Raw genomic sequence first — 25,897 nt, forward strand, 5'->3', positions numbered from 1 at the left:
ACTGGCTGTTGGTGAGTTCTGGGTTGTCTGCTGAAGTTAGCTGTTCAAGTTCTGTGTTTTCAGCCAGTCTTTGGTGAGAGTTGGTGATAGTCAGTAGTGTCGGCACGCTGTCTAGTGAAGGCATTGAAATTCATTAAGTTGTGTATAGTTGATTTGTTGTTGTTTGTTATTAAGTTTGATGTTAATTGATTTAGAGCTGTTGTGCCTTTGTTGTTGGATTTGTTGTGCTTGTGAGTTTTGTTATTTGTGAGTTGTTGTTGGGGAGCTGTTGTGGTTTCTTGGTGTGGCTGTGAGTTGAGGGTTGTTGTTGGTGAGCTGTTGTGATCCCTTGGTGTTGTTAGTGGGTGTGTGTGTTGCCTTTTTGTGTAGTTGTTGCAGTGGTCTTTTGTTGTGGTTATGTTCCTTGTTTGTTGTTGAGTTTGTGGTTGAGTTCCTTGTTGTTTGCTGTGTTGTTGAGTTGTGGTTGTGTTGTTGGGTTGTGGTCCCTGGTTGATGTGTTGTTGTGAGTTGTGGGGTTATGGTTCTTGGGTTTTGTCTCGTGGTTGTTAGTATCTCAGCGACCTCGGCCAGCGGACAGCACAGCATAGCCCGGAGAATCTGGAGTTTGGTAAGTACATGTGTTTTGAGTTTTTTGTTTTTGGGTTTGTGTGGGTCAACTGTCCTGCATTTATTCCATAGTGTGAAGAGGAAAGTGTGACTGAGGGTGGGTTTGACAGCTGGATTGATTAAGTTTAGGGGGGGGTTTGGGGGGGGGGATTTTTTTTTTTCCCCCCCCCCTGCTTGTATTTTAAGCTTGTGATCTCGCCACAACGTCACTGGTACTGATTGCCAGAGTTGATAGCCTCGCTGATGGCAAGGGAATAGGCGACCCAGGATGAGGCACAGTTAACAAAGGCATCCCACTACAGGCAGCACATGCAACCCAAAGTAGTAGAGCCCCCTCAAAATGAGACCACCTTGACATGGTGGGGGGCTCTTGAACCCCAAGAACCTGTTCCTGTGTTTGAGTCCAAGAGTCATGTATTAATAATTTTTGGAGTAATTTTGTGGATTTTACTGCTTAGGTGAGTCTGAGAAGGGATTGTGCCTTGGAAGGGGTTTGCATTCAAAGCTAATTGTGGTAGTTGTGGTGGTTGAGTCGCTACCCGATATGTTTGGACCTAAGTGACTGATGGGATTTTCCCATTGCTATCTTGAGGGCAGAACCATCTCCAGGGATCAGCCCATCGGAATCCGGGGGCTGGTGTTTGGGGATGGGACTCCTGGCTTCTGTCCAGGGTATGAGGTGGACTATTAAGAGTCAACTCTCACTTGTGCCATTGGTAGAGAATGCAAATACCTGACTGATTCACATTACATTCTTGATAAAACCAAAAGAGTTTTTGGGTGCATATGTGAGCCGGTTTGTGCGAGGTGGTCTGGTGTGTGTGTGCTTAATATCCTGAGATCGCTTTGTGGGCTCGGGCGGTTTGTTGGGGTGGAGTCTAGGCATTTGAAGGGAGTTATTCACTAGTTTTCCCTCCCCTGCATCCGAAGACTTACTGGCACTGGCAACAACTTCTGGCATGAACAAGGATATGAGCTTGGCTGTCAGACAGAACCAAACACAGACACCAGGGTGTTACTAAGTCTGGTGGATTGGATCCAAATAGTAGAGACCATTATGATGCACTAATATAAATTTGTCATTAGATTATGAGTGTTTGTATAGTGTAATGAAACAATTGGGTAAAGTAGAAAGAATTAAATAGTTTTATAGGAAAGGACAAGCAGTCATTTTCTGCTATGTTAAGTTTTCCTCACCCTTGGAAGCTAGCGAGGCACAACAAAGACTCCATGGCCAAATTCTCAATGATTCAGTTCTTAGCACGAAAGTGTTTTCAGTGAAAAATTTAAATGATGAGCCATTTAATTTTATCCCTAAAAAAGAAGAACATGGACCAGCCCCATGTAACAAAGAATTTCCTACCCTATATGGCATGTTGCTAGCTACAAGGAGTGAGGAAAAACTTTATAAAGCCTGCTGAATGTATTGAGAGTAAGGTAGTTTCTATTCCCATTGGAAAGAACTTGCTAATAAAAGCTGGTAATGAAACCCAAGGAATTTTGCTATCTAATTTTAAACCTCCTGAAAGTGGAAATATCAAATTTATTGCATTACATAGGTTCTTTAACACACTGAAAGGGGGAGGAGATTTTCCATCGATGTCCTTCATGTGTGTACGTAAAAAAACTAGGAGAGGATGCAGCTATCCTTTTAACCTTCTCCAATTACCTACCTGATACTATCATTGTTGGTCATGAGAGGATGCAGGTTAGAAAATGTAAAAGAAATCCAAAACAGTGTAGCAAATGTTTTAAATATGGCCACAACCAAAACTCGTGTGAAAACAACAAAAGATGTTTTGTGTGCTCTTCGGAGCATGATAATTTTGATGAGTGCAAAGCAGCCCAATACTGTTTTAAATGTAGGGTGATCACCTTCCAAATTTTAGGGCTTGCCTCAGATACAGATTTAAAGAAGTATTGGCAGTGGCTGATAATGAACATATCAACATTAGCGAAGCAAAAGCGTGTGATAATGGGGGCAAATAAAAGTGCCAACTCTACCTATGCTTCAGTAATAAAACTTATGAAAAATTCCAGCAATGTAAGGCAACTAATAACTGCATTACAAAAAATTCCAGCAATGTAAGGCAAAATAACTGCATCTGATAGTAGACATCACACACCTGCCATGGACTGTAAATAATGAAAGCCCCAACCTGTCTAGAAATTTTCATCAGCTAGTGCCTTGGAGTCCAACACCAAATGTTGTACTTCCATAAGCACAGAAAACTAACCTCCAAAAGTTGATACAAAGGTGATTAATAAAATAGTTGCAGGCTCACCTCCAAAAAAAAAAGGGAGCCAAAATCAATTAATAATTTGGGAAGATGTTCCAAAAATACTTCCAACAAGAATAAGCCTAGGGAACAAGCCCTACTAGATAAGAGCTAATTTGGAGCCATCAATTGTCACAGCCATAAATAAAAATGTAAACAAAACTATAATTACAACCACCAAGAAGCGCACAAGGAATACATCCCCAAATAATGATAGCTTTAAAATAAAAACCTCAAATGGGTTCAGTGTTCTGGAAGAGATCTCTCCAACTAGAAAGGTGGTTAAAAAAGCAGTTTCAGCCCAAAAACATGCGTTCTGATTAGTCTTGCTGGCCTAAGACAAATGAACTTAGTGATTCAAAGAATCACAACAGAAATTCTGATTAGGATCATAACCAGAAATACGGTCAGCCAAAAACCATAAATTCTAATTCAAACGAAAAGGGATTAAGGAAAAAATAATTTATAAAGGAGAACTTTCATCCCTAACCTAGGAATAGTACTTCCCTTCCAATGAGTGGGAAGTAGCATTTTACCACCTTCAGTGGAACTGTAAAGGTCTCAGAGCTCGTACAGAAGACCTTAAAGTCTTAATTCATGAATTCAATCCAGAGATTATATGCCTGCAGGAGATAATGTTAGGCAACTCTCCTTATAACCTTGGGACTAAATTATTCAATATTTAACTCCTCCCCCCAACTGGTGGTTGGGCCCATGGAGGTGCTACAATTATTATTGTTAATAAATCTCTGTAGCACTCCATAATACAATTAAATACAACTCTACACTTGTTGCTATTTCAGTCATCTTGGAAAAAAGGATAGCAGTCTGCTCCTTATACCTTCCACCAGATCTTGCTTTTAACAGTGAAGATATTCAGTCCTTAATTAACCAACTTCCAGCTCCTTTACTTCTCCTAGGAGATTTAAATGCCCACAATCTCTATGGGGAAGTCAGTTTCTAGACAGTAAAGGGAAATTAATTGAAGATCTTATTGATAGTAATGATGTTACCCTAAATAATAATGGGTCAATGACTTTCCAAAGTATTCATGATCATAATTTCTCTGCACTGGTCCTTAGTATCTCTTCAACAAGTATCCACCTTGATTTTCATTGGTCTGTTAACGAAAATTTAAATGGGAGTGATCATTACGCGATCCATTTGAAACATGCTGTGAATAGTCCATCTGAAGTTTTACCGAAGTGGAAGGTAGAGGAGCAGACTGGGATAAATTCAGTAAGGGCATCAATCTAGATAGGGAATTTGAGTCATTTCATTGTCACCTAGATGCTCATGATTACTTTATTGAATCTACTCTGAAGAGTGCTGAAGGCTCGATTCCCAAAAGGCAAACCTCGTAGACCTGCAGTTCCCTGGTGGAATAAGACTTGTGGTATTCTGAGGAAAGTTACTAGGAAGTGATACAGTCGATACAAAACTAGTGGCTCTCCTCAGTCTAAATTAATCTACAGACGTGCTTTAGCCAAGCACGGTGCTTTCATAAGAAAGCCAAAAGAGAAACTTGGCTTTATTATATTACTGGAATAAACTCAAGACTCCACTGAAAGTGGTGTGGTGCAAAATATGGAAACTAAGTAGGAAATTTGTTGCATCACCATTCCCCTGATTAAAAATAAATGAGACTGATTACAGAGCCCAATGAAGTCCCCAGTGAGCTAGGAAGACACTTTTCTCAAGTTTCCAGTGTCAACAATTATTCACGAGAATTTTAAAAAATGAGGATTCTGAAATTACTGAAATTTGATGCAGGAAAAATCTGAAACATACAACTACAAGTTTTCCTTGAGAGAATTATAATAGGCACTCTCCTCTAGTGAATCCACAACTCCAGGTGAGGATACAATCATATATGAAATGCTTAAAGACCTCCCAGATGATGCCAAAAAAATATTTACTCAAGATTATAAATAAAATATGGGAAACTGGAATTACCCAATGACTGGAAAATATCCATAGTTGTTCCTATAAAAAAGCCTAATAAAGATGCTTCCCTAGCCACCAGCTATAGGCCAACAGCTCTTACCAGCTGTGTGTGTAAGCTGATGGAGAAACTATAAACACTAGACTAGTTTGGCACTTAGAATTCAACAAAGTCCAGCAAGGATTCGCCAAACAATGTCAGACCATCGGAGTATTTTTTGACCTCAAAAAAGCGTATGACTCTGCCTGGAGAATTGACATCATGAAACAATTGCACAAGATGGGCATATGTGGAAGAATGATCAGATTTATATATTCCTTTTTAATGGACAGATTTTTAAGGTGAAAGTGGGAAACTCTTTCTCCCAACCTTTAGTGCACAAGAGGAAGGAGTTCCCCAAGGAAGCGTTTTAAGTGTAACGCTCTTTTCAGTGGCAATAAATAGTATGGTTGAAAAAATCTTGCTTCCTGTTATGGCGGAGTAAGATAGTCGTTTAAATTTGACAGTCTTCGAGGGTTGTATGAAAGAGGGAGAGCAAAGTTGGAGGGATAAATGGGAGTGGTATGATGGTTGGCGGGTGTAAGCATATGGTATTGCCCTATTGTGGCAATTGCCGGAGAAGTCAGTGGCGAGAGTATTATGGAGAGTCATGATAGTCATAGAGTTGGTTTGCCAGTGGTCTTATCCATTGATGTCCAGTTGATATTGTGATTGGATTGATTTTTAATTGTAAGTGTTGTGCGTGTGTGTCTGTCTGGTTGTGCATTTTAGTGTCTGTGAGTTGGCAGTTGGGGACAGTGTTGGTGTTGGCAGTTTGCTGTGCTGAGTTCGAGTTGTTGTATGGTTGTTGTGTTGTTTCGAGCTGTTGGTGTTTGTCTGCGCAGTGATTTGTTGGGTTGTTAAGTTGTTGTATGGTTGTAGTTCTTGGTTGGTTGGTTTTGTGTTGTGATTCTCTGCAGTGGTTGTGTCTCGACTAGCCTAGCCTATATCCAACAGACAGTACAGTGCCTAGCCCTGAAGTCAGCCATTGTTGTTGAGTACATGAATGTGAGAGTTTTGTTTGTTTTCCTTGCTGAACCAACCCTCCTGCACTTGAAAGTAACGTAAAGGGGAAAGTGTGGCTGTGGGAAAATTGGTCAGCTGGTACGATTAAAGTAACTGTGGGGAGCTTGCTTGCTTTGCGTGTGATCCCGCCACACTGTTAAATACTAATTTTTTGTCGATGACCCTACAAGATACTGACAAGATATGATTCATTGTCAGTATGTAAACATCTGCAAAGGTCTATTAATGAAATTACTAAGTGGGCTGATGAGAACGGTTTTAATTTCTCCTCTTCCAAAAGTTGCAGCATGATTTAGCAGATGCTGGCATGTGGAACAGGTTCCCACACTTAATTTAAAAGGATCTATCATTCTTTATGGAAATGAAGTAAAATTTCTGGGGATGATTATCGAACACAAATTAACATGGGCCAGCCACATAAATACCCGAAAGATTAATGTTAAAAAATCTTTGAATATTTTAAAGGTTGCCTCTAGATTTAGTTGGGGGGTTGATAAGAAATCCCTTTGAGGCTATATAACTCACTATGTTGCTCCAAGCTAGACTATGGCTGTCAGATCTATTCCTAAGCTTGTAAAACCAAGCTAAACAAGAAATTGGATGTTGTACAAAGAACATGGGACTGAGAATATGCTCAGGGGCTTTTAGAACTTCTGTTGAAAGCATATATGTCAACACAGATCATCTTCCCCTTGATCTGAGAAGGCAACATGTGGCTAGAATTAAAAGTGCTCCTAAAAATTCCTCTTTTCAAGTACTCAAGGAATTTCTCTGGTACAAGAGCTTCTAAACCATTACAAATTCGACTGAATGAGGATGTTATGGATAACCATCTCAAACCCCAGAAAGTCCTTGAAGCAGAACATCCTGTAAATCCTCCATTATTCCAGAAGTATTAGTATGCAAGAAATCATTTAACAAAAAGGACTGCACTGTAGAAGAGATTAGGGGAAAATTCTTAGAGCATGATTTTACCCATGTTAATTATGTGAAGATCTTTACAGATGGATCAGTCAGATAGTGGTTTGGGTGTGCTGTTATCCTGGGTGATACAGCATGTACAGCTGAATTACCTGACTGTGCATCAATATTTACTGCCGAATTAACAGCTGTAGTCTGCCTGGATTTAGTTCATCAAAGTATTGACACTAATTTTGTTGTATACTCAGATTCTAAAAGCACTTTAAAAGAATCCTAGTTAAAAACGTAACAGCTTTCATCCTTTAAATTCAAAAACCAGTTCAATTAGTCGCTTTTTCGTATATATTGTTTGCGTAAATCAGTCTCTTCTATTGGGTCCCTTCTCATGTGGGAATTCACGGAAACGAGACTGCAGACAGGGAAGTGAAAGCTGCTAGGGTTTAGCAGAAACAACTTTCAGAAAAGTAAATGACTTCTCTTCTTGCCAATAATAATAAGTATAGAAATATTAGAAATATATAATGCCGTGGCCTTCATCTTTCCAGCTTGACAGACGAACAGAGGTTATTTTCACGAGATTAAGGATTGAGCACACTTATTTAACCCATCAGTTTATTTTAGAAGGAAGCAGCCCACCAGTGTGTGCTTACTGTGACAAGATACAAACAGTGGACACATTCTGATGGGTTTGCCCAGATATTTTAACCAAAGGGAAAGATATTTCCAGGGTAAATCCCTCTCGAATATCTTGGGAGATGAAGCAGATACTTCTGCTCTCATCTCTTTAAAATAACACAAATTTTTAATAACATTTAGTTAATTCTTTATATATCATATCAGAGTCAAATCTAATTTTTATATATCATTTCTTTCACTAATTTAACCTTCATTATGGCGCTGAATGGCCTTCTTGGCCCCAGTGCCTGGGACTTTAGCCTTAAATATCATATATCCATCCAAAGTAGTGGAAGCTGGGAGGAGGGGGGTTTGCCCATACAGACAAAACCAACCTTGTGAACATCAGACTGAATAAAGGAACAAGATAGCACTGCCTTCTCCCTCCCCAAAGGGACCAACCCCCCCCCCCCCCCCCCCCCCCCCCCCCCTTAGAAAGAGGTGACTGCATTAAACAAAATATTACCCTGAGAAACTCATGATGCTTTCAAAAATCAATGATGAGGTAGCAGAAGGGAAAAAAGACTGGAAAAAGGGGAAAGCAGAAGCATCCACTTGAGGAGGGGGAATCCTTCCCAAGATGGATGCATCTACTTCCTAAGATGCTCCCTTTCCTTGTAGATGTTCTTCTGCTACACAGTGTAATACAGGCCAGGAGCAAAAACACTGGGCATGGATTGGTTATACAGGTACTCCTCATTTATCAATGGGGTTCTGTTCCAGCGACCCTGTCGTTAAGCTTGTTATTCTCTTCATTTTGAATGATAGCATTAATTTTCAGTACATATATTATACACAGAACTAGTTTCCAACATAGCCTACTACTTAGCTAAGTTCTGACAATGCTTTTCATCATTTTATTACTCATATATTTCAACTTCATCATTTTATAATTTCATAGCATGTAATTTTCTTTAGAATACAGTTACCATCTGAGTTACGACCTGCGCGAGTTACGTCCACCTGTACTTACGACAGTGTCGACAGGGGTCTATTTTTATATATTTGGCGGCGTTTACTGTTTGGCAGCGTGTTAGCGTAGTGCGTGCGGCGCGGTATGACAGTTACGACAGCGCCGGCAGCACAGCATCCCAGACAGACTCATCCCAACCACCTCACTCACTGTCTAGACATTGTAGCAGTACTGTAACATTGTAGCAGGAACATTTTTTTCATTACACCTTTGCCATGGCCCCTAAGAGAAAGTCTGACTCATCAGAATGCAATTCTGCCAAGAAAGCTAGGAAGGCACTGACGTTGGAGATGAAGATGGACGTAATCAAGAAATATGAAGGTGGGATGAAAGTTAATTGTATAAGCAGAAGTCTCCATCTGCTCCCACTCCACGGTCTCCACCATTCTAAAGGACAAGGAAAGGATTAAGGACGCAGTGAAAGGAGCAGCCCCAATCAAGTCTACTATTATCACCAAACAGCGTGAAGGACCGATAGCAGACATGGAAAAGTTGTTATTTACGTGGCTGGAAGATAATAGACAAAGAAATGTGCAAGTGATGTTGCGAGCAGTGCAAAGCAAGGCAACAAGTTTATTTAAAATGTTAAAAGAGAAAGGAGGTGAAGAATATGCTTCGTTGGAGTTCATAGCGAGTGATGGGTGGTTTCGTCGATTCCGAGATCGGTACCAAGTGCACCATGTTCTGACGAAAGGCGAGGCTGCTAGCAGTGATGCGCCTGCTGCTAAGGCTTCGTTGAAGAATTTAAATTGATAAACTAATTGTGAAAGAAGGATATTTGCCTGAACAGATTTTTAATGTGGACGAAACTGCCTTGTTTTGGTTTTGGAAAAAGATGCCGAAAGGCACGTACATAAGCAAAGAATTCGCGAGTGCACCAGGGCATAAGGCAATCAAAGAAAGATTCACGCTATTGTTCGGTGGAAACATCGCAGGACATAAATTAAAACTTTTTTGATTGCGCTTTCAGAAAACCACGCGCTGAAAAGGAATGTGAACAAACATGCCCTTCCCGTTTATTACCGAAGTAACAGAAAGGCCTGGATGACGCTAGCACTGTTTGAAGATTGGTTTTTTAAACTGTTTTGTTCCCGAGGCACGTCAATATTGTAGCGATAAGGACATTCCGTTGAAGATTTTATTAGTGCTTGACAAGCGCCTGGCCACCCGACGCACTTGGATGATCTTCATCCTAACGTGCGCGTTGTCTTCCTTCCCCCTAATACCACCCCCATAATCCAACCCATGGACCAGGGTGCGATTTCTACGTTCAAGGCGCCTACGTAAGAATTTCCTTTGACCAAGCCATCGAAGCTATGGATGAAAACCCTGAGCTGACTTTGCGCGATTATTGGAAATCGTACAAACATTTATCATTGTATCAAGCATGTCGCTAAAGCTTGGGATTTGGTGACAGAAAAATGTATGAGTGGTATTTGGAAACACTGCTGCAACAAAAGCTTCCTCAGAGATTTTGTTGGCTTCGATAACGAAGAGGAATTAAGCAACGTCCAAGGAAAAATTGTTAGCTTGGCAAAGCAACTTGAGTTAGGATGTGATGAAGAAGAAATTGAACGAACTGATAAGTGGAAGAACCTGAGGAATTAACAAATGAAGAACTGTTAGCAATAGAAGAAGAAAGGAAAGCTGAAGAAGAAAGAAGAGAGAAAAGGAAGTTGTAGAAGAGGAGGAGCACGAACGAAAGTTTATTGTAAAGGGATTATCGGAAGCCATACAAATGCTTAATACAATGCTGCATAAATTGGAAGGAATGGATCCGAATGTTGAATGGTTTGCCCGGATAGAGAGATCTATGCCAAGAAGTAATGAGGCCATACAAAGAAATCTACGATGAAAAGAAAAGCAGAAGATCCAAACGACACTTAGCATGTTTGTCAAAACACAAAAGCCCCCGCCTCATCCAGCATCGAAGCCACCCCCCCCCAATCCCCTACATCGGCCAGCGCAGTAACCACCCCTTCCCCATCCCCTGCCGTCGCCTGACTTAACAGCTGATCTTTCTTTCGACCGTGCGTATGAAGAAAGTGTTGATGACGTCGAACCAAGCACCAGTGAAAATTAATTTTGAGTGTGTTTTGCTTATTTTTTTACATGCATATGTATTTTCTATTTTGTACTACAGCTGTATATTCTATTTTTGAACTGTAACTTTTTCTATTTTCGTATTTTGATCTTCATTTGTATTTTTGTATAATAAATTCAACTGCAGTAATAAATATTTTATTTCTAAAACCATATTATATTAAGATGTATGTACGTAGTATATCAACTAAGCAACTGAAAAAAAAAAACAAAAAAAAGCTAAATACATTGCACCTACAGTATAATATTAAAAATATCTCTATGATAAAAATGATAAAAGTGAAACTAAAAGGCATAAAAATGATAAATACATACACAGCTTGTACGTATAGTACAACAGTAATATTATTCAACAGAAAAAGTATTGATAAAAGTGAAAACTAAAATTTTAAAAGGCTATATAAATCCACCGGCTTGTTTATTAAAACAGTTGTATACATATGTACAGTAATATTATTCAACAGAAAAGTATGATAAAATTATAAAAGTGAAACTAAAAGGCATAAAAATGATAAATAAACAGCTTGTATATACACAATAATATTATTCAACAGAAAAAAAAGCTTACTTAAAAATGCAACACATTCATATCATATGTCCTCGAGTACAGTATAATCTTCCACTTTAAACCGAGTACTTATAATCCACGTGTCGGCCATTTTGGGCTGGTATTTTCGACTAACGACCATTCTGACATACGACCTGTTGGTCGGAACGGATCTAGGTCGTAACTCGGATGGTAACTGTAGTGTACTTTAAACACATTTAGCCTACATTCCTGAGTTAGCCAAATAGTAAGTCAATACAATACTAAACTTTTCTCAGAATCTGCACATTATGGGGAGGGGAGGGGGGGGGGTGTGTGTGTTTCATAGATCTATCAGTCTTGAACAGGTTCATCCAAAAGACTCCCTTCAAGGTGGAGACCCCGAAGACAGTCCTGGCGGCCCTGAGAGAAGGGGACTTCATGCTGTCCCTGGACTAGAGACACACAATCTGTGCACCCGTCCAGCAAGAGGTCTTGTGCATCAGATGGGAGGGCAAGTCCTACAGTTCAGGACCCTCTGCTTCGGTCTCTCCATGGCACTGCAAGTGTTCACCAGTGTGTTCTCCCTTGTGTCCTCCTGGGTTCACAAGAGGGGAATCCATCTCCTGAGGTACCTGGATGATTGGTTGGTGCTTTCCTCCTCAAGGAGGCCTTAGAGATGCAGAGGGATGAACTCCTGGCCTTCTGCTCAGAGCTAGGTCAGAGTCCCTGAACTGTGAAAAATCCGCAACTTGGTGCCTACCACCAGGATGGTGTATCTGGGAATGGACCTAGACACGAGGGCAGGTAGGGTCTTCCCCTCGGAGGACAGGCTGGCCAACCTACAGAGGATAGCTCTCCCCTTCTTGCAGACAAACCCCTTCCCGCATTGGAGGGGCAGAGACTCCTGGGTCATCTGGTTTCCTTGGAAAAGCTAGTCCCCCAAGGCAGGTTGAAGCTGAGGCCGGTTAATGGAACCTGAAGGAAGCTGGTCCCCTGAAGGAGGATTCGCTCCGGAAACTCATCGTCCCCTCGCAGGACACCAGGGAGGCCCTCCAGTGGTGGTTGGACCAGTCAAACTCGCCTCCCGCCAGGGGGGGTGTTGTCGGATCTACCTTCAGTCCAAAACGAGGGAGGGGGGTCTGGTCAGAGCATAGAGGCTACTCCACATCAACTGTTTGGAGCTCCTGCAATCCATAGAGCCTTGCAGGAGTTCAAGCACAGGATCAGAAACCAGATGGTAGCTTTGATGTGCGACAACGCCACGGTGGGGGCCTAAGTCAGGAAACAGGACGATATGAAGTCCTGTTACCTGTGTGATCTCACAGAGTTGATCCTGAGTGGGCTGCAAGCATAGGCACGACCAGGATGGCAAGGTTCATTCCAGGAAAGAGGAACGTGATTACGGACGGGTTAAGCAGACAGGGACAGGTGATAGGGTCGGAATGGTCCCTACACCCCAAGGTAGTAGCGGAGCTGATTGGGATGTGGGGATCCCCCTCACTGGACGTGTTTGCCATGAGGCTAAACACGAAGCTCCCAGTGTTCTGCTCCCTAGTGCCCCACCCAGCAGTGGTTTGGGAGGACGCATTCCGCACCCGTGGGATGGTCTGAATGTGAACAAATCCCGCCCTTCAGGGTGATATGGCAATTCCTAAACCGGCTGAGAAGGTCAAGAGATGCCCAAATGACATTGGTGGCCCCCATGTGGCCAGACAGAGTGGTTCTCGGACCTCCAGACCCTAGCAGTCAAGATCCCTGGAGGTTGCCCCTCAGGCTGAACCTTCTAAGGCAGCCCCCACTTCGAGAGGTTCCACAAAGGTCTCCAGGCTCTATCTTTTTATCAGTGGAGACTATCGAGCAGTTGTTGAGTGGCCTCGTAGGTGTCTAGGTACCTAAAAGAATTCTTCCCACAGCCGTTTACCAAGCAAAATGTGCCCGGTTCAGGGTCTGGTGCAGAGAGAAGGGTCTCAAGCCTCTGCAGGCCAAGATTCCCCACATAGCAGAATTCCTGGTACACCTGAGACTGGACAAAGCCTCTCGTTAGCAGCCATGAAGGGAGGTTAGGCAGGCCTGGGTCAGATTTTCCTCCTGAAAGGGCTGGATTTAGAGAACTCCAGGCAGCTGTCGTTGCTAATCAGGAGCTTTGAGCAATCTTCCCCTCCCCTCCCCCGCAGCTCCTTGAAGCCCCACAGTGGGACGTCGCAAGGTTGCTGGATGCCCTCAAGGACATCTTGGACAGGGAACTAACATTGAAGATGGTTTTCCTGCTGGCCTTAGCTTCCACTAAGAGAGTGGGGGATCTTTGTGACCTGTCCTACGAGGTTTCGCACTCGAAGGGGTGGAAGGAGCTCTTCTTTTGTTATGTGCCCTACTTCGTGGCGAAGACTCAGAACCCCTCGGGTGTGGACGACAGGTTTGTGGAGTTCTCGATCCCCTCCATCGCCAAGTCAGATGATCCTAAGGACTTACTCTTATGTCCGTCTGGGCGGTGAGGAAGTAGCTTGGTAGGACTGCCTGGTTCAGGCCAGTGATTAGGAACCTGTTCATTTCTACCAGCCGGGAGAAGGCGGCGGTCTCCATAAACACATACCGGCCGTGAGAAGAAGGCGGTCTCCATAAACACAATCTCCTTCTAGTTAAGAAGAACCATCAGGAGAGCCTACGAGGGGACAGATGTTTCCTCTCCTGAAGAAGGCCAGGCCCCATGACTCTGAGGCATTGGGGCCTCTCTGCTTGCTCGAAGAACCTTGCGGTCAACCAAGAATTCTAAGGGCCGGAGTATGGAACAGACAGTCCACCCAAAAATCACTTGAGTCTTTTGGAGTGGGTCCGGTGGTGGCGGGCCAACAGCAGATCTAAGACACCACTGGGCAAGGAACTCTAAGGGTATGAGTGGCAGTGTGAATGAGTGTTAGCCCTTTATCCTAGTCCCCAATCCCCTCCTTATCCTCTCCATCCTAGTCCCCAATCCCCCTCCTTATCCTCTCCCTGGGCCTCAGGAGAGTTTGTGGATCCCTGTGAACCTGAAGGTAAACCGGTGGATGTATGTGATGTTAGAATTACAAACCATTGCCTTGTAATAGTCACTAGTCCAAATTACCCTTCCATCTCCCCAAGCTACCTCCACGAACCCTTTCCCAGTCCTTTGCCTCTCTCGAGTGGGACTGGGTCCCCCTTTGGGTAATCACCTGACCCTCTGGCGGCCAGTCTCCCCTAAGATACTCCCTCATCTTAAGGATGAGTCTCCTATTAAGTAGTTTGAGGTACGTATATGGCGTCGGAACAAATCACATATTGATAGTAATTTGCATTTTTCCTAGCTATACTTACCTCAAACTACTTAGGTTTCAGGCCCTCCTTACTGTCTCCGAGTACCTTAGGGCAAAAACCAAGTGGAGTGGAAAGCACTAAGGTTGGAGGTCGAGGGTGTGTAGCCTTGACCCTCGGGGTCATGCACCTGGCTAGGTGTGGAAGGGGTAACCAGATTTTTCTGGTCAGTACTGGATTGACATCCAGGATTCTCCTATTAAGTAGTTCAAGGCAAGTATAGCTAGGAAAAATACAAAGTATTATGAATTTGTGACATTCTGATTTTGTTGAATAATTCACATCCCAGGCAATGTCTCTAAACACAACAACAATTGGAAAACAACCCTACTTACCTTTTATTTAGCCGCTCTTTGGAGAACTGAACATAAGCATATGGAGATAACCTATCCTTCTTTGTCATATCCCCACCAGCTTTCTTAGATCTAAATTCTGTTCCATAATCATAGTGTTTTTTGGCAGGTTTCCTCTTGGCTTTTTCTTGATCAGGACCATCTTTACTAAACTGTTGGTACAAAAGAAATTTACTTTACAGGCGATCTACAACTACATTTCCAAATTTTCAATGATTTAGCTATTCAATGACATGAAGATTCTTTGTAAATACTCACATTTTATCTTCAACTAACATACAAGAATGTCTGAGTTCACCAGTTAACAAAACAATAACTTCCATTTGTGATATTTCCTCATCATATAAATTAAACGTAAATTAAGAATTAAGACTTTTTTTAAAGTAGAGGACTAAAAGCATTAGAGACTGGCTTACATGATAAATTTGTCTGAAGTGTTTTGGCATGTAAGCCATTTCAAGTTTTTTAAATGCATTGCTGATATGATTTGCAGCATATTATTCAGCTTGATTGGAACTGATCATCTTGACCATGTCTTAGTTTCAAACCATGTTGGATTTGCTATTAAAATACTTTTTTTTTTTTTTTTAATCACATGAACTAGTTTTCATGAAAAATAAGTCTTGAGAGTACAAGCAATTACACGACTACTACACTTTCGGAATATTCAATTCTCAGAAAATGTGTGATAATTCAGGAGAGAGAATCCATTCACGTCACATGAACATGAACTTTTACACATAATAAATGCCGAGTCTACCACCACTCCCTGTTAAGTACAATTCCTGGAAGACACCATTATAAAAAAATTAAATATAAAATTACTAAACAAACCTTCACTGGAGGTGCGAAATGTCTTCTTCATCATCTGATCCACCACTCAGGGTTCTTTTCCTGTTCTTGATCTTTCCTGACTTAGCACCTTCTTTCAAGCAAGATATTCATCAATATCTTCCATAAAGTCCATTTCTGAAAGAAAATTAATTCTTTTTGTATTGACTGACTATAATTTAAAGCACAATGAGAACTAAAATAAAATAACTAATGCCTTTGTTACAGATGAAAAATTTCTAGTCTTGCAAAAACTTGAAATTTTTAAAGTTATTATCTAACCCCAAGAAATATGCATATATAAAATTAAGACCCAGTCAAACCAATTTTCATATTAAGACAGAAAATGGAAATATCACAAATGACAACCTGACTACATATACAGTAGTACCTCGAGATACGAAAGGCTCAACTTACGAAAAATCCAAGTTACGAAAGCAAAGACGAAAAATTTTACTGCTCTACATACGAAAAGTTTTGAAGATACGAAAGGTTTTCTGAAAGTCCGAGATTCGCCCCATAACAATTTTGAAACTCGCGCCGCACGCGCCATCTTAGTTATAGTAGACTCGCCACCATCCTCCTGCTTATCCCATTGTGTTCCTTGATGCTAGCCCAAGCCATTAGATCCTTCTCTCTAATTGACAGCATCCCTCCCATCATGCATCTTCTATACACTGTACGTGTTGGCATGCCTTAGCTCGCCTACTCCGCACCCGATACTTTTTTTTTTTTTTACGTAAGCAATCGGCATTTGTTCTCTCCATCGATTTCCTTTAGTAACGTAAATTCGTTAGTGATTTTGTTGCAGTACATATTATCGTGTGTGCGAAGACTGTACTATTGTGTAACTTTACGTAAATTAACGTAGTCATGGGTCCCAAGAAAGTTGAAATTCGCGGAAAGAAGCGCATGCTCTCTTTGGAGACAAAGATGGAGATCATAAAGAAGTATGAAGCTGGTATGCGATTGAGTGTGATCGCAAAGGAATACGGCCGTAATCCGTCGACAATAGGCACCATCCTTAAACAGAAGGATGCCATCAAAGCAACTACACCGTCGAAGGGCATCACTATTTTGTCCAGCAAGAGGGGAGCCATGTGCACGACGAGATGGAACGGCTGCTCCTCATCTGGATAAAAGACAAAGAAATCGCTGGCGATACAGTAACGGTGACGGCAATCGCTCACAAGGCCAGTGCTATTTTCTGCGATTTGATTGCGCAGGCGGAAGACGACGGAGGGGAAGGGACTTCAATGCCAACCTCAGACTTCAAGGCTTCGCATGGCTGGTTCGAGAAATTCCGTAAACGGACTGGCATCCATTCGGTGGTGTGTCATGGGGAGGCTGCCAGCTCGGACACGAAAGCGGCCGAAGCCTTTAAAAAGACGTTCGACGAGATGATGACCAAGGAAGGCTACAGTTCTCAGCAAGTCTTCAACTGTGATGACTGGCCTCTGGCCTGGAAAAAATGCCTCGTCGGACATACATCACGGAGGAAGAGAAGAAGCTACCCGGGCATAAGCCTATGACAGAAAGACAGGCTTACGCTCGCACTTTGTTCGAACACCAGTGGGGATTGCAAGGTGAAGCCCCTACTGGTGTATCATTCCGAGACTCCTCGAGCCTTCAAGGCCCACAAAGTGTTGAAGGAGAAGCTTCCAGTGATGTGGAGGGCTAATGCAAAAGCCTGGGTAAGCCTGGGTAACGAGGCTTTTGTTCACGAGAGTGGTAAATCTGTGTTTTGGCCCGACTGTGAAGAGTTTTTTTGCAAGAGAAGCGCCTCCCCCTGAAATGTCTGCTGGTGTTGGACAATGCCCCTCCCCACCCTCCTTGGCCTCGAGGAAGATATCCTAGCGGAGTATTCCTTCGTTAAGATTCTTTTTCTTCCGCCCAACACCACCCCTCTCCTCCAGCCCATGGACCAGCAAGTGATAGCGAATTAAGAAGCTGTACACGAAACATCTTTTCAAGATGAACTGCGTCTCAACAAAAAATCACAAAACCAGACAAGCGTAAACATGTAATAACTTCTACCCAAGTAAAAAAAACCAGTTGTATCATCATTTACTGTATTTATTTATTTATTCACTTATTACATTTTATTTACAAATAAAAAGATATGAACACCAGATAAATGAAGGTAGAAATAAAGCCTTATAGTAACTTTATATATAAAAAACCAAACCAGAGAAAAAGCAAAAAAGCGATTTTTTCTGAGGACAAGAAACTTGAAAAATTAGTTTAGATACCCCTAATGCCCCTAAAGTTGTTTTCTGTGATGAAACTAATCTTAGAAAAACGTAGAAAATGACATCGCCCAATTTTTGAAAGATATACTATAAAATTTGCGATTTCCATATTTATTGGCAGGGCTTTCGCTTTAGTTTTTGCTCTTTTTTTTTGTTATTACGTGCTTAGTTTACTGTTCTATTTTTGATATTCTTTATGTGCATGTTCCAGGTGCAATATACCAACATTCTGTAAGACCGAATTTCTATTCAAGACCGTAGTTTTCTCACCGACCACCAGTGTCCCTTGTACAAGGGACACTGAGTTTCACATTTTTTTTCATAAAATCATTTATTTTCCCTGTAGGATGATAAAACTAACAGAGAATATGCGTTATTATAGTGCTAATAATACCTGATAATTTCATTAGCCTGTCTTGATTAGTGTATTTTTGGCAAATATTTTTACGATGGGCACCCCTCCAAACTCGAAACACATACGAGAGAGATTCAGTTCGGCAGCGAACACAATGTTTACATTCTGCTCACCCACCCGGTAAAGAAGGGGTTAAACAGAAGGATGCCATCAAAGCAACTACAACCGTCCGAAGGGCATCACTATTTTGTCCAGCAAGAGGAGCCATGTGCACGATGAGATGGAACGGCTGCTCCTCATCTGGATAAAAGACAAAGAAATCGCTGGCGATACAGTAACGGTGACGGCAATCGCTCACAAGGCCAGTGCTATTTTTCTGCGATTGATTGCGCAGGCGGAAGACGACGGAAGGGGAAGGGACTTCAATGCCAACCTCAGACTTCAAGGCTTCGCATGGCTGGTTCGAGAAATTCCGTAAACGGACTGGCATCCATTCGGTGGTGTGTCATGGGGAGGCTGCCAGCTCGGACACGAAAGCGGCCGAAGCCTTTAAAAAGACGTTCGACGAGATGATGACCAAGGAAGGCTACAGTTCTCAGCAAGTCTTCAACTGTGATGAGACTGGCCTCTTTTGGAAAAAAATGCCTCGTCGGACATACATCACGGAGGAAGAGAAGAAGCTACCCGGGCATAAGCCATAAAAGACAGGCTTACGCTCGCACTTTGTTCGAACACCAGTGGGGATTGCAAGGTGAAGCCCCTACTGGTGTATCACTCCGAGACTCCTCGAGCCTTCAAGGCCCACAAAGTGTTTGAAGGAGAAGCTTCCAGTGATGTGGAGGGCTAATGCAAAAGCCTGGGTAAATAGCCTGGGTAACGAGGCTTTTGTTCACAGAGTGGGTAAATCTGTGTTTTGGCCCGACTGTGAAGAGTTTTTTTTGCAAGAGAAGCGCCTCCCCCTGAAATGTCTGCTGGTGTTGGACAATGCCCCTCCCCACCCTCCTGGCTCGAGGAAGATATCCTAGCGGAGTATTCCTTCGTTAAGATTCTTTTTCTTCCGCCCAACACCACCCCTCTCCTCCAGCCCATGGACCAGCAAGTGATAGCGAATTAAGAAGCTGTACACGAAACATCTTTTCAAGAGATGTCTCGACATCACCGATACCACAAACCTCACCTTGCGTCAATTTTGGAAGGAGCATTTCGACATCGTCATTTGCATCCGACTCATTAACCAAGCTTGGCAGGAGGTTTCGAGGCGAACCTTGAATTCCTCATGGAGGAAACTCTGGCCTGATGCCGTATCCGCCCGAGACTTCGAGGGATTCGACGTGGGTGAAGCTGGTGCTGCAGAGTCAGAAACAGTTAACGATCCCAAAACTGTTTTGGAACCAGATCTTGACGAGATCGTTGCACTCGGCAAGTCCATGGGGCTGGTTGTCGACGAGGATGACATCAACGACCTTCTCGAGGAGCACCAAGAGGAGCTTATGACGGATGACCTGAAGGAGTTGGAGGCCATGCAACATAACGTCGTTCAAGAGGAGTTCTCTAGCAGCGGCGAGGAAGAGGAGGAGGAGCCTATGACAACGGCAGAAATTAAGAATATTCTAGGCGCTTTTCATAAAGTGCAATCGTTTATTGAAAAAAGACACCCCGAAAAGGCTCACACAGGTCGTATGCTTGCACAGTTCGATGACGTTTGCCTGAGTCGTTTCAGGAACATTGTGAAAGTAGGCAGAAGCAATCTTCCTTGGATCGTTATTTTTTAAAGAGGCCTTCAGCATTAGCAGGAGTAAGCAAAAAGGAAGAACCAAGTGATAAAAAACAGAAAGTTGAAATCAAAAAAGGAAGAACCAAGTGAAGAAAAACAGAACGTTGAGAGTGGTGAGGAAGTTGAAATTCTGTATTTAAAAAAAAAAAAAAAAAAAAAAAAAAAAAAAAAAAAAATACAAAAAAAAAAAAAAAAAAAAAAAAGAAAAAAAAAAAAAAATAAAAAAAAAAAAAAAAATTTTTTTTAATGTAATTTCTAGATTTTTGTAAATTTAGTGTTCAGTTTTGTTAAGGTGTTTTGTAAATTTTAGTTTTATAGTTTTCCTTAAATTTTTTATGAGTTTTCGTAAAACTAAGTGTATGTACGTACGTATGTTATCTGCCGTTTGTCCTCCTCCTCCTCTGCCGCCACTATCGGAGATAGCCTCGCTCGAAAGGTAAGCTTCCACATTTTACGTTACAGTAATAATATTACTTGTACACTAATATACACTTTATTTTACAGGTTTTGGATTTTAATTCTTAATTTAGGTATTGAATGGTCCAAATTGTTGTAGTATTTCATTGTTTGTAGGTCAATTTAGCTTTATTATGAAATTTAAAGGGGTGTTTTTGGAGGGCTTGGAACGGATTAGCCATTTTACATGTAAAATGTTGCCTTCCAAGATACGAAAAACTCTTTATTATACGAAGGCCGCCTCGGAACGGGTTAATTTCGTATCTCGAGGTACCACTGCATCTATACATGCAGTCCCTGGCTACATCAAGTTCAGGTTAAGTCATTTTGGGCTTAAGGCGCTGACCTCATGGCACTGTTAACCCCAAACTAACTTCATATCTATATACAAGTATCCTGGATCTCTGAGGGGAGGAAAGGATGGAAGGATATGTAAAAGCTTCACAAAGGAAACTAGGAAAATCAATTATTAAAAAGAAATGCAAAATGATAGAGGAATACCTTCAAGAACATACTAAAAGGGAATGAAAATAAGCTGAAGGATGTATGGAACTGCACTGAATATAGAATTAAGGGCAAAGACCAAGCACTGGGACCAATGAGGTCTTTCTGTACTGAAACAAACACTGACTTTAAAAGGTCTGAAAGGTGTAACAGGAGGAAAATATGGCAATTGCACTATGAATCAATTGTTAGGAAAGGGTGGAAAGTAAGATGGAAGAAAAAGAGAATGAAAGGATGTACAGTATAAGTAACAAAACAGGTTGCAGCTACAGGCCGAAGGCAAATTGCAAATAAACCTTACGTAATAGCTACAAATCACTGCATGACGTTGCACTGATGGCACAACCCCCCTATGGGGACTTAAGGAATGTAATAGCTGAGGAGGTTAAGAAAACCCTTCAAGATGAAAAATACCTAGGCTTCAGAGAAATCAAGAACAGCTGTTGGACAGCAGAGAAGTCAAGACAGCAGTTGGACACTCCTGTCTCTGAAAGTTGACCCAATTGGCCAACATACGTACTTGACTGATATCATACAAAAGATGACAGGACCAGAGGAATTGAAATAATGTATTATTAAATTACTATAAACTAAGCAACGCTACAAGCTATACAAAGAGAAATAAAGTGAGAATACATGACCATGATATAGGAGTACAGGCGGCTCTCGGTTAGCGGCAGGGGTTCTGTTCCTGGCTGCCGACGCAAAGTGATTTTCGACGCTAAGCGATTTTAAAGCCTAAGGCTGCCGCACACCTTTTGAAATTCTTGACCAGTAACAGCGCCCTAGACCAGTCAAACGGCGCCTTAATCCCGCGATGGCGCAATAAGTAAAATTATATTTATGCAGTATAGATCTATAGAATTTACTGTACAGTACATTATAGTATTATAAATACTGTAAAGTGAAAAAAGCCTAGCTTTAATCCTTTGGGTGTCTAGAGTATGTAAAGATATAATAAGGTGTTATACAGTGTACAGGTAGCTGTAGTGTTCAAGTTACGATAATTCGTCTTACGATAATCCAATTTTATGAGAGACCAAATTACAATAGCCTAACTTTATCCCATCTTCTAGTTACATAAGTTCAAAAACAGCAAAAGAGTATGATGAAAGTATGGTTTTAACGTTATACTCGTTGCATAAACATGTACAGCCTTGAACAACTGAACGTATCCCCCCCCCTTTTTTCTAAGTAAAACCGAATTCGATAACATCCGTTTGGCTTGTAATTTCAATTATCGTACTATAGTACACTATTACTGTAGTTGTTATAAATGTCGTTATGTAGAATAGAACTGAGATATCTTAATGTAATAACTTTATTTGCCATAGAACAAAGATCAATATAGATCAAAGATCAATCAGGAAATATACAGTTAAATTTAAACCTAGTTATAACTGAAGCTGAGAAAACTGTTCAAGCTGCTAATGACTATTATCGTGCATCGGCAACAAGGATAAAACACCAGTAAACGTATCCATCTAACACAACCGTAGATAAAACTGAGATGAAATAATTTTAATCAAAACTACTGGGCTTGAAAGAACATATTTTATTGTTGGTTTCATGCCGATATAAGAAATAACGTAAAGTTCGTATTATGATGATATAAAGGAAAATTGCGAACGGAATCACATAATTTTTTTACGCAATAAACATGCCGCCAACATAATCTGTTTAACGGAAAAAAAAAAAAAAAAGATATTATGATACAATAAAGTTTGTTCATATTTACCTGGCAGTTATATATATAGCTGTATTCTCCAAAGTCCGACAGAATTTCAAAAACTTACACACACGCAGTGGTCGGCTAGGTGGTTAGTACCCATTCCCGCCGCTGGGAGGCGGGTATCAGGAACCATTCCCATTTTCTATTAAGATTTTCTAGTGCCACTGTCCCCTGAGGGGAGGTGGGTGGGTACTTGATTATATATATCTGCCAGGTAAGTATGAACAAACTTTATTGTATCATAACAATATCATTTTGTTCATGAAACTTACCAGTCAGATATATATATAGCTGAATCCCACCTTTGGAGGTGGGAAGGGACAGAATAGAATGATTTAGGAAACAAATTGCATCCAGATGATTGACATCTTGGTTCCATACCTGTTAGCATAGCTGACTTCGTGATTACTGTCACCCAAGTCGGCTTTTGCTTTACTAGTCTCTCCAGCAAGGTAGTGACCTGTATAGCTGGTGAGTTCTAGATGATCTGTCAACGGGAGCGTGACCACAATGTGACTAGACCATATTGACCTTACTATGAGGGCTAAGAAGTAATATATATCACCACCTGACCAACCTAGCCAAAGTTAAGGATGTTTAACTAAGGCTAAGAATTGAGAAGTCCGCCACTGGCCGGACCACCCGCCGACCGAACAACTATAATTAACACTCTTTCTAACCATTTTCTACAGAATAGGATGAGTGATACTTCTTGCCCCCAACATTGTGTCAGCTGACACGTATGGCCCTAGCGAGCAGCAGATCTCATATGTCGTCTTCACATCCCGCAGGTAGTGTGAAGCGAACACAGTTGCTTTGCTAAAACATGGCACTCAGGATGTTACTGAGTGCCATGCTCTTTTGAAATGCCTCCGAGGCCGCGCCCTCACCTCGTGGAAGGCATTCACTTTAGAAGGTTTTAAAACCTTGTCCAAACATGAAGAATGAGCCTCTTTGAAAGAGCTCCTTAAAAGGACGCCAGGGTGTTCTTTGACATGGGCAAGTCTGGTCTTTTTACGGAACACCGCAGATTGTCCGAAGGATCTCGACTTTCTTTTTAGTTTTACCTAGATAAAACTTGAGAGCCCTGACAGGGCACAGACTCTCTCTGGCTCTTTCCAATATATTGTGACATCCCCTTTGGTCTCCAAAGCTCCTGGGCCAAAGGTTAGACAGGTTTTCATTCTTAGCCAAGAACGAAGGGCTTAGAGAACACACCGCATTATGTCCTCTAAAGCCAATATGTCCGCTGATGGCTTAAACCCCACTAACCCTCTTTGTCGTAGCTAGACTGGTTAGAAAAATTAGCCTTTCTGGTAAAGTGCTTTAAGTTTGCAGAAAGGAGAGGTTCGAAAGGCTCGACATCAGGAACTTCCAGACTATGTCTAAGTTCCATGCCGGAAGCTTTGATTTAGACAGTTTAGAAATTTCAACAGACCTCAAAGATCGTGAAGGGCTTTGTTGTTCGACAGATCCAAATCTCTGAGTCTAAAGGCCGTCGACAACATACTTCTGTATTCTTTAATAGTCAGAACTGCCAGCTTATCCACACTCCTCAGATGGAAAGGGAAGACGGCAATCTAATTCACAGAGGTCGAGGTGGAGGAAAAGCCATTCTTCCTGCACCATCTTCAGAAAATGGCCCACTCCGATTGGTACACTGCAAGATAGGAAGCTCTTCTTTGCCTTGGCAATCGCACTTGCCACTAGTCTTGAAAAGCCTCTCGCTCTGGTCCACTTCTCGATAGTCTGAACGCAGTCAGACTCAGAGCGGAGAGGTTTTGTGGCACCTCTCGAAGTGAGGCTGTTAGAGTAGACCGACTCTCTCGGGAAGGGTCCTTGGAAAGTGCGCTAGGAAGGACACGACCTCTGTGAACCAGTCGCTCGAAGGCCAACATGGGGCGATCAGCGTCATCCTCGCTCCCTCTGACGCCGCAAATTATCTTATTATTAGGAGTTTGACTAGGGGAAAAAAAAGAGTCTAAAACATCCATCCCCTTTCAATTCCATAGGACGGCGTCTATTGCTACCGCTCCCGGATCGAGAACAAGGGAGCAGTCTAGAGAAATCCTCTTCGTCTTCAACCTTGCGAAGAGATCTATCAAAGGGCGCCCCTAAAGTGTACCCAACTCTCGACATACTTCTAAGTGAAGGAGTCCACTCGGACGTCAGTAGTAGCTGCCGTGAGAAGATCCACACGGACGTTTTTCTGCAATTCTGCAACAAACCTCTTGAGGATCGTTATGTTCCGTGCCTGTGCTCATAACAGGCTCTCTCTCGTTAACTCGAACAGGGACCGAGAGAGTGTTTCTCGATACTTCTTGGGATATGTGAGAGCTGTGGAATTATCAAAGTTGATCTGGACCACTCGGCCAAAACTCGTTCTTCGAAGAACTGGAGAGCCAACCAATTGCTTCCAATTCTTTTAGATTATGTGCCAGGACATCTGTTCCCCTCTCCAGATGCCTGGCACCTACTCTCTATCACGTTAGGTGATCGTTGACCGACTGAGAGATGTTCAGAATCACTTCCAGATCTTCGATGATATTTCAGTTTTCCGGCAGGAAAAACTGGAGAGGTCTGAATTGCAGTCTCTTCAGGGAAACAAACTTCTCCAGCGAGGAAATGGTCCCCAGCAGAATCATCCCTTCCCTCACCGAGCATGTTTCCTTCCCCAATAAGGCTGCGCTTTGCCTAAGCAGGTGTGCATTATTCTAGTGCTATGCCGCGGTAGACTCGTACAGAATTCTGTTACAGTGCGGTAAACAGAACTGAAAAGTCTAAGAGATATTTCTGTTGAAAAAATTTCTCGCAAAGCAAAGGCGATGTTCATTCATGCATGCGAGAATTCCCTTCAACCCGAGGCTAAAAGTCAGGGATTGTAGGGCAGAGATACAGTTAGTCAGTCAATCCCGCAGGAGAGAGAGACGTAACCGACCGCGCATGGCAGAGAACCAGCTGGTACTGAGCTGCTCTACAGTGACAGCAGCCTACGTTCGCCGTCTCGCACTATTCCGCCTGAGTTGCCAGCTATTCCATTCTACGAAGGAATAGGTTTATCATCATCATCGAGCAGAAAGAAACTCTCAAGCAGGATATATTTAAGCGAAACAGATTTCACTAAATACAGAAGCTGAGTTGGTGTTGTCGTACCAATACCTTAAATATCTAAAAAGGGAAACCGGAAACTCCCGGAAGGTTGCAGGGATTACCGATT

The 25,897-nt window shown here is 42.1% G+C and overlaps 1 pseudogene; it reads right to left on the reverse strand.

Annotated features, from left to right (window-relative positions):
* The window catches only part of LOC135200676 (RRP12-like protein), a 192,522-nt pseudogene that overhangs the window by 18,760 nt on the left and 147,865 nt on the right, over nt 1-25,897 (reverse strand).

This window comes from Macrobrachium nipponense, chromosome 27 (genome assembly GCF_015104395.2).
Source record: "Macrobrachium nipponense isolate FS-2020 chromosome 27, ASM1510439v2, whole genome shotgun sequence".
Classification (NCBI taxonomy): Eukaryota; Metazoa; Arthropoda; class Malacostraca; order Decapoda; family Palaemonidae; genus Macrobrachium; species Macrobrachium nipponense.